Raw genomic sequence first — 10,211 nt, 5'->3', positions numbered from 1 at the left:
TCCTTTTTGTTTTTTTGGGGTTAGTTGGCTGGTTGGCTTTTTTTGGTTTTTTTATAGCTATACATATATACTGGAAGATACCGTATTTCTTTATGGAGCTTACTTTGGTGTTCTACAATATTGTCCAATGTAAGGTTTAGTTTTTCGTATGAATTCCATGTAATTACAGTGAGATAGTATCTTCCACTTAAATAAATTTTGAGCCAACCAGTGATAGAAGGTGAGTCCCGCAGGAAAAATAAAAAGCCCAAATCCCCTGAGAATTTTAAATGTAAACTTAACATTTTAAATTTGACCTGCACACATAACAAGGAATGGCCAGGTTTTTGTTTTCTGCCCTTGATACTTATATTGAGTGTTCAATTTGCTGTTAATCTGTTCTGCAAGAGACTTTTTCAGAATGTGACATGAAACAGAGGTTCTGTGAATAATGGCTTATGGGGAGCGCTGTTCTGTTACAGACTCATTAGGAGCACAGAGGTACCGCAAGGGATTGCTCATACACTGAGCCTGTCTAGCCAAAAAGGCTAGAAGTTTTTTCTTGAAGTTTTGTTGTCATAGCAAATTGAACTGAAGACATGTTTACTCTTTTATGGGTCTTCATATCACATCTTTATCCAAACTACACCAGGCAATATTCTGAACTGTTAACTAAATATTTAAAAACAGGACATTGAATTTAATTATCCTCAGTGAGCAGGTTTTAAAGTTGTTTTGATGTAATTTTAACAGACTTTTGGCAAACATATTTCTTTATAGAATAGATTTATTTTAAAAACCCTACTCTTTGAAAGGTAAGGCAATTGTCATGTGTCTTGCATCACAGTGCATTCTTGCCATAAATTGCTTGTAATGCAGAAGAGGGCTTTTTTAAAATGTATGAATGAATGTCAGACCTCAGAGTTGAAAGATGCACGAACCTTTATTTGCTCCCCAAATTAATTTGAATGTTAAACATGAAATCTAGCTGCTTATTCAATTTGTAGAACACGGTTTTCTTCACTTAGAGACTGATATTCAAAGCTAGAAAAGATAAGTTTGTTTTCATGTATGTACTGTGTGTATGTACCATATAATACACGCAGGTTGTCATTTATATTGGAAAGACATGCTTTATTTCTAGGATACCTTTTTCTTTTCCATTAACTGGTGATTTATCAGGTCTCCCCTGACTAGTCAGGGAAGTGGCTTAGGTTAAATGCTAAAACTGTCTTGTATTATATGGTATGTAATATACACAATGTTTACGCTTTCTCCATATTTTTTAGGGTATTTTCTCACATTTATTAAAGGGGTGGGGGGAGCTTGTTTCATTGTGCTACTGGTTGAAAACTTTGTGGTGAGCTACATGTTAATCATTCAGGGGATTTTAGACAGTAGTGTGTATATCTTCATCAGGTCCATATGAGCAGATACAGCCAGTTTTTAATTTTCCTGGGGATATTTGGGCCTGATTCTCCTGTCACTTGTGCTGCTGTAAACCAGATGTGTCCTTGATGTGATGTCAGCAACATTCCGTTGGCATAACATCCGTGGAAGTGTAAGGAGAATTTGGCCTGTTAATGCTCAGTGGACATAATAAGGATGAAGAAAGAATAAAAAAACATAATGATGGAATAAATGTAATATTATTTTTAATGATATTATTATTGACATTTTTAAAGATATGATGTCATATGTGTGGGGAAAATAGTGGACAGAAATATTTCCACTTAAATTTTGTGAATATGTGTGGTACATGAGCATTTCTATGTATACGTACACACACATATGTATATACAGAACATGGAAAAATTTAGATGTGCACATTTTTAATATTTTCCTATTGAAATTAAATTTAAAATTGGAAATTGATATTTGAGAATTTCTTTTTCTCATAGAGTAGATAAGCTTCATTTCTTTTTTTTTAAATAATACAATTACTGAGGGCTGCACCTTTGAATTCCCAAATAGTTGCCAAACATAAATATGGGATGAGGTGGACATACGTGCACATATAAATAAAATCCTATGTCTAAGACTATTTTTAATGCTTATGTACAGTAGGCAAGTGTTTAGAAATTGTGATCTAAAGTTCATACTTAGGTGGCTATACCTACTGTAGCCTCTTCACTTATGTTTTAAGGTGAAGGTTTTGCCATTTGAAACATTACTGTCCCAGAGACAAGTACTGTACATTGTATCTATCTTTAATGAAACGATGGGAATATGTGTACAAGAAAACGGTGTTCAGTACTATAGCCTGAAAACATGACCATGAACTTGCACTGGAGGGGAGAGCAGTTACTTTATGTATAAATTTACATGGCAACTACAGTCTTGGGGAAAAAAAAAAAAAAAGCCAACACAAGAATTACCATAAGCCTCACAGAAAAAACAAAAAAAAAAAAAAAAAAAAAAAAGAGAGAGAAAAGAAATTGAACCCACAGTTTTTTATTTTTAAATACACTTGCTATTCTCTGGAGAATGTATGACTCTTTTTTTTTTTTTTCCTTAAATCTTTTTCAAGTATGTGCAAGTGATAGCAGCAGCTACCTTAATCTTTCAGGTGCTACTGGATTTTGCATTAGTGTGTTATGTTGTGAAATCCTGACTTTGACATAAAAAATTTTTGTAAGTATATCCCCGTCTGGATAGCTAGATTTTGGAGTGTATTGTTCATAATCCATATGCCTCAATGATCCAGAAATTGCATTTTTTAATGTGGACAAAGTAAAAAATGTGAATTAAACTGTCCATTATAGATGACTGGAAGTTCCTTTTCCTGGCCAATATATCCAGGAAAGAGGAGAACAAAATGAACTGATAATGCAGAAATGCGGTTATAACGTCTCTAAGAAAATACATTTTCAGGTAAAATATGAATAAATAAATAAATAAATAAATAAAGGGCTAAACCAGTTGTTACACAAATAAGTATCATTTAACACTATCGGTGGCATTCCCAAGAGAATTCCTTTAAAAAAAAACCCTAGAATTAACAATATGTCAATTAAAGATTAATGTTTTGGGATATGTCATTTCAGTTCTCAGTTGTGAAACGTTTCTGATTTCTGCTCATTTTTCTACCAGTTGGGGATTAACTTCAGGTTTGCCTTCAGTAAGAAGCTAAACCTCATTTCATTCTATCATCTTATATATTCTGTACTGAAGTGGCTGCTGAACAGCATTCTGTGAACACTGCATTCAAAAGTCAAAATCAAAGCCATTTTTCAGAAATACTGCATGGAGAGAGGAATGGAAAACTGTTGCAGACCGTAATTCTCTGCAGAGCTGCAGATATCAGTAAAAGCACTTAACTTGGTTAGTTGCAAAAACCTTAAGGCCAAAGATAGATCTAATTAGAGATTAGATCTGGATGTCAGAAGACAATTAAAAAAATACCATCAAGAAACTCCGTCCCAGTGTGCGTAGTTCAGCCTCAGTAACTGAACATGCCAGTTAAGTGGCACCTATACACTGGGGTTTCTTTTTCAGAAAATGACTGACTCTGCTAAGCAATGTTCAAACTGTCTTGTTTACATTTTCTTAGTAATGCTGCATTTGTGCACTACCTCTGAACAGTGCTAAGCAGAGACCATATCATGGAATAACACACATTATTTGAAATCTATGGTTTTGCTTAGCAGCCTTAGTTCCTCGTTTCACTCCACTTACTTCAGACAAGATGGATGAATTTTCCCTGTTTTGTTAAACGTTTTGGAACAATGAGCGGAGTTTTGTGTTAGATCCCAGAGTCAATTCAGCTCATGTCCACTCTTCTGGCCATGCCTAGCCAGGAAGCAGGTGTGAGTCTAATGTCACAATACCTCTAGATACTATAGACATAAGTGGGTTTTCACACCATAAGGGGTCTCATAGCTTGCCTGCCACAACCTCTCAGGGACCTGTAGTGGCCAGTTCTGCTTCTGCACTGCTGGCAGCTCATAATAGGACCAAAGAAACACAATATACCTACTTTCCCCCTTATTGCTGGGTCTTGCATAAGCAGAGATCAGATGCAATGATGTATCTGGCAATCCTTAGTATTTTCAGATAAAGGAAAGGATTTTGAAAAATACTTCAAAAAATTGGAAGGACAGTAACTATCAAAGGTGTTGTAAATTCGGGGTGGGTGAGGGAAACACAATTTCAAAAAGATTCCCTAGTGTGGAACCCTTGTGTAGCTGTAAAATAGGTGAGAATGATTTGCATAGGGAATGACAAACCACCTGAAAGGATCTCATGTTCCTTATGTGCTCACATCACGCTGACATTGAGCACACCAGGCTTGCCCACTCTTGATTGCTAGAGACTTCCCAAGGTCAGCACTGGGGGTGTGTTTCATGAACACAGCTGAAGTCCTGACAGTCTGCAAACCCCATGTCCTTTCTGTCTTTTACCTTCATGACTCTAGAGGTTTGATACCAGTATTAGCCATCAGTGCTCCCTGTTTTCTGATGCCATCAGTTCCTATGATGATTGTGTAATGGAATTCTGAGCCGAATTTGGTGTTTTTTCTTTCTTTTAACTTGGAAGTAGTTTCCAACCTTGTTCCCTGCTCTGGGAATTCTCATCTGCTCTCATCCAAGCCTCATCTCACTGCATGGATCCAGCAGTATGTCAGGTGCTTTTGCTTCCATTAGATTGAGAATAGCAACATAGACATTTTCTTGGAAGAGAATTTGCATTTCTGTGACTGTGGTAATTCTTGAAGAAGAAGGATTTTTTCCCACTAGATCAAGAAGGAGGGCAGAACTAAGGACCTTCACAAACAGTACCATGCATCCAAGTGCTAAGGGGAGAGGAAGAGCTACACTTGACAAGGTATGTGTAAATATAATCTGTGTGTATGGATTTCCTCCTGTTGAATTAAATATGGTCATGCAGATACTTGCAGAGAACAAGGCCTTTGAAATTCTCTGAGTCTGGCTTGTATTTTGTTAAATGTTCAGTGGAATTGTCTCTAAACAAAAGAAATTTGAAGCAAAATGACCTTGTACTTGCCTACAGGAGAAAGATCGTAGCCCTTACTTCTGGATGGAAATTTTAACATTAAATCTAATTCTTTCTTCACCTCTGAATATATATGGTTATTTTTATAATTCCAGCAGTTGTGTTTCTCAGGAATCTGCAGCAATGAGAACCAGAAATCTATCAGTGTAAGGTACAGCTCTCTTCGACTTTCACTTAGTGAGAGGAGCCAGTGTAGAAGTATGTAGCTGAGTGCCTCAAGTAGTATTTCGTGCGAGCATCTTGCATCTAGTCCCTGCTGCATGGCCTCACTGCTACGCCCTGCCAGCTGCACTTGCTGTCTGTCCCAGAAGCAACCCAGGAGTGCGTGCTGTCCTTAGTTCAGAAACTGCTGCTTCAAAATTGTAGCTCTATCACTACCAGACTGGAGCCCTTTTGCTCCAGAGCATTTTACACATTCGGAGTTTTGCTTGCAGGGGGAGAAAAGGGGAAATTTCATTCTGTATATCTTAAAGAAGCAGAGTAATATGTAGATTTGATATAAGCTGCTTTGCCCCACCTCTTTGAAAATAAATTATGAAGGCTTTATTTGAGGTGGTTATTGTTACCATTTGAACCTACCAGTCAAAACTTTCATTATCCTCTATTTCTTGCATTTTTCCTTTTGTTCTGTCTGTGTTCTTTTCTCTTGCATAACATGGAACAACCAAACTTAGTCAATGTAAGCCCTAAACTGCTTATGAGAAACATAAATATTCAGTGTCAAGCTCACCCAGCAGGGACATCAGTAACCCAAAAAAAACCCAAAACCCACTCACACAAGAGATACCTGTGGGAATGAGGTGCTGACTGTTGTGCATGAACATCTCAGCCTCAGTGAGGAAGCATTGGGGATCTTCTAAACAAGCATTACTGAGGCATGCTACTAGAAAGTACCTTGAATCAGAGCTGTCTAAAAGACAGCAGTGTGAGTATTTTCAGAAGACATGAGTTTTCATGCTCTCCACCAATGATGATAACTGTATTGCACAAATAGAAAATACCTATAAGGCACATATAACTCCTCAAGTCAAAATGCAAAAATGTGTTAGGATTGGCAGCAAAAGTTCCCATCAAGCTAGAGGATTTCTGTCATCAGCTAGTATAAGTGACAGGTCTTTTGCAAATAATTATAGCAACATTGGAAATCTCCATGAGAGAACCAGTACAAAGACAAGAGCAGGTCTCTGTAGCTGAGTCAGGCTGGGAAATCCAGCTATGGGACTTAGTCCTGACTAACAGGTTGAGCAGGTCGCAAACAGCGATGTCGTTTCAGAGGGGTTTAAAGGAATTTTGACACTTGGGCCAAACTGCAGTGTTGAAGCTGTGACATGGATATAGGTATCTAAAATCCAGAAGGGAATAAGGCCTCACAGAGCACAGCACTGGTCGGCTCTGTGACTGAGCAAGCAACTGCACTGGAACTGCTGATGTCCCCAAACATTGAATCGGCTCTCTGAACCTGGCAATGAGGATGGTTCACTCACAGGATAAGAACAAATAGATTCACCAGCCTGGAGGCCAGTTTTTTAGCAAGAGCTGCTAGGTGGCTGTGGAATTTGCCATAGCGTTTCAAATCTCTCTTTAGAGGGGCTGCACCAGAAGAAGGGACCATTACAAGACGAAGTTGTAAAGTGACCTCCACAGCTCCCACAAGCACAGTGCTGGGTCTTATATGGCATAAATGCTGGCATGCAGCTACTTGGAAAATAGTTAGCTGGTGACAGTGGCACATCAAGGGATCAGGGCTTCATCAGCTGGAAGGTCTTGACAGATTTAAGTGAAGAAATTCTAATTTACAGTATTTCAGGGTAAGTTTTTTAACTTATAGCTTGCTATTGCAATGATACATTGATGGGTTAACAGAAGTAGTGTCCTCTTGGGGAACAGCTAGGCTCCTTCCACTGGGGAGCAGAAGCTAATGTTTGCATTCAATCACTTAGCCAAGCTGGTCCTACTGACAGTACCAAGCACTTTCTTATCCAGAAGCATCCCTGCAACCTTGAGCATCCACCAAGGACTGCAGCAGATTCATTCATCTGGGCCTCAAAAGGCAGGGATTCTGTAGTTATCTCAGGCAGCTAATGGCTGGGAGCAGAACCCAGGTTTATCCCAGATGGCTGACAGCGCAGTCTCAACAAATGCTATCTGGGACACAAAGTTTCTGTTCAAAGTTTCTTACTGCAAACAGAGATTAAAAGCTGAATACTTGAACGGTTGGGGTTTTCTGCAAAATGGGACATAGCACTAACTTGGAAATGTAACTGCTTTTGAGTATTTAAATATAATGCATGTTATTTTGTACACCAATTAAGCAAAGCATGCCCTGGTAGGCACTATGTGGCTCATGTTTTCCCTGAATACATAGCCCAAGTAGACATTTTTCTTTTTTTCTTTTTTCAAAAGTTTTTAAAAAGAGTGACAAACCTGATCTCCTAAACAGATTTGCTTTAACTAATAGAACCTTTGACTGGGGACAATTTCTGCACTCCTCTGATCTTTTCCCAGAATGGCTGAATGATGGTAGGCACCCTCCAAGTATCATTGGGTTTTGACCAACTGCTGGCCCATGGAATGGCCCATGAATGGTCAGACCTCACAAAAGCCAACAGCCTGACTCACTGAGCACAGTTTGACTTAGAGCTGAGTGACACAGCAAGGTATGGGTGTGTCAGGGGACACATAAAACACTGTTTGTAAAGTGGGGGAAATAAATTTCCTCCTACAGGGGTGCTGGGCAGGAGAAGAATGAACCTTATGTTTCAACTTACTTTGCTATTAAGAGAAGGCTTTTCAGCAGCATAAATCTTTAGGAAACCATGACAAAAATATATGTATGCCATCAACAGAAGTACAGGATGTGTGCTTTTTTTCTTCTTTTTTGATACTATAAATACTATTTCATAATGCAAATTTAAGATGCCTTTCTTTTTTTCAACATGTCATTAGAAACCAAGAGCAGTGTGCAGTGGTTTCTCTGTCAAATTGTTTTAATTGTTTTCACAGAACTTTATCCACTCCAACAGTCATTTTACTCACAGCCAAGTGCATGGTGGGGGGGGGGGGGGGGGGGAATGGCCACCCTTTTATGGTGCTTCGAAAGAAGTTGATTCATAAATGTCTGTTACTGGTGTTTAAATTGTGCTTTTAACATGCATGGCAGTTTGAGCTTGCACTGATGATTTTGTATGCTAAGAACTCAGTTACACTCTTACTGAAATTGAATGGGATTAAAATAAAGTACTGAGGAAGAAAAAGTATAGTTAATATAAGTGCTTTGTATGAATTGCATGATTCTTCAATCCTCCTTATTCCTGACTTTTAAACAGTAATGTACAGAGGGAATATGATGCCAATTAGAAAAGTTGTTAAGATGAAAGAATGAAGTAAACAGTGACTTATGTTTGAAAGACTGTGAATGTGCTTAGTTTTATGTAAGCCATGTGGGGTATAGTGAGATGTCTCAGAGAAGTCAAGAAGGCTGCTGCATTCCATGGTGAGGAAAGAGTGACAAGAAAGCAATACAGATGATTTGCCTGTGGCACAAGTATCTCCAACAAACATCCCACAAACAGCACAAAACTACAATAGGAATAAAGGGGTAAGACAGCAGATACAGTGTAAATGTGAATATAACTTCTCTTTTGGTTTAGGTTCTTTTTTTCCCAAAGTTTGGGTGGATTAATGATGAGCGAACCCCAGCAAGAACACAGGCAGCAGCTTTAACAGCACAGAGTATTTGTGACTGTTTTTATCCACCAGCCCTTCCTGTGGAGGCAACAGTTCAAGGGAGATGTGCTGTTTTTAAGCTGATGAAAATCTGACAGTGAGCATGACTGTGGTGAAGATTTGCATAAAGTTTAGAGAAAGTAATAAGAGACTGAGAATCTTACTGCAAAGGGGGAAAGGGCAAAAACGCTACTCTGTGGGATCAGTTCTGCAGGATGGAGATTTGGACAGAGACTTGCAGCACTTCTGTGAGCAAGGTAGGTTACACAGTGATGATGCTGTAGCTTCTTGTGAACTCCTCTGGGATGGTTTTCTGCTGAAGGGCAGATTGTGTAAGCAAAGTGATGCCTGTACAGTCAAATGGCTGACATGGTACTTCTAAGGTTTAAGACACCATTTTATCCATTTTTACGGACATTAAAACCTTCCTTTACAAGTGGTAAAAACACAGTGGCACAACTCTGTAATGATAGATTTAGACAGTGATCTGTGACTTGAGCATAAAGCTCCAGCTGCAGTGGTGGCAGTGACATGCTGATGGCTTGCTGATCCCAAGATTCACATACTGTGGCAGTCCAGGATTCCTCTAAGCTCCCTCGAATTGCAGGAAAAATGAAGCCTATAAAATGGGCTTCTCTCTATGATGGGAAGCAGCACTAAGAACTACTGAGAAAAGGAACAGCACATAGGTTTTGGAAAACAACATCTGCAAAATACACCTTCCATTTTTACTTCTTTCCCTTGTACCTACTACCTCTGTTGAGCATTACGAGGTGGAACAGAGACAGACCCTGCATGTATAATTTCAGAGGCACTGTGGCCCACTGAGTATTTATTTACAACGTACCTTTGATTTACATCTGACATGTAACAAGCCAGGGGGAAAAAAAAAGACCGTTCTTTCATCTTCTATGTTGTACAAACAAGAAGCCTTATGTTGCATGGCATACCACTGCCTTTTAAGTCTGCCTACAGATATCATTCATATGCAATCCTGATGCATACACTAAATTCCAACTGCATACACACTTCCAACCTGCATGGATCCTGTAGAGAGTTATAAAGGTCACACACTGCCAGAACTTTAGGAACAGACCTCAGACACAAATGTAACTCTCTTCTCTCAAGTCAGCAACAATCAAAGAACTGATTATTTCAAAACACATTTCCTACTTGTTCTACATGTTCTGCCATAACCCAAAATTAAGAGTCATTATTACCTGGCATGGAACACACCACTAGGAAACCAAATCCAGACAGCTTTGAATTTTGTACAAGACATGTTGCAGCACAGATTTGCACTGCAAATACAAAGTTGGTTTCATGTTGCTCTTTGAAATGTTTTCTTGTTTTCTCGTGATGGCACTAAAAAGTTCCTGTTCCAGAAACACACTGGTTTTTTGTTTCCTCATGTTAAGGAACCAGCTAGAAACAGAACCTACCTGCACTACACCAAAAACATAGAAACAAAAGGGAAAAGAGATACAATA

The sequence above is a fragment of the Pyrgilauda ruficollis genome, unplaced genomic scaffold, assembly GCF_017590135.1.
Source record: "Pyrgilauda ruficollis isolate IOZ18807 unplaced genomic scaffold, ASM1759013v1 scaffold25, whole genome shotgun sequence".
NCBI lineage: Eukaryota > Metazoa > Chordata > Aves > Passeriformes > Passeridae > Pyrgilauda > Pyrgilauda ruficollis.
This window is presented reverse-complemented; position numbering follows the sequence as displayed.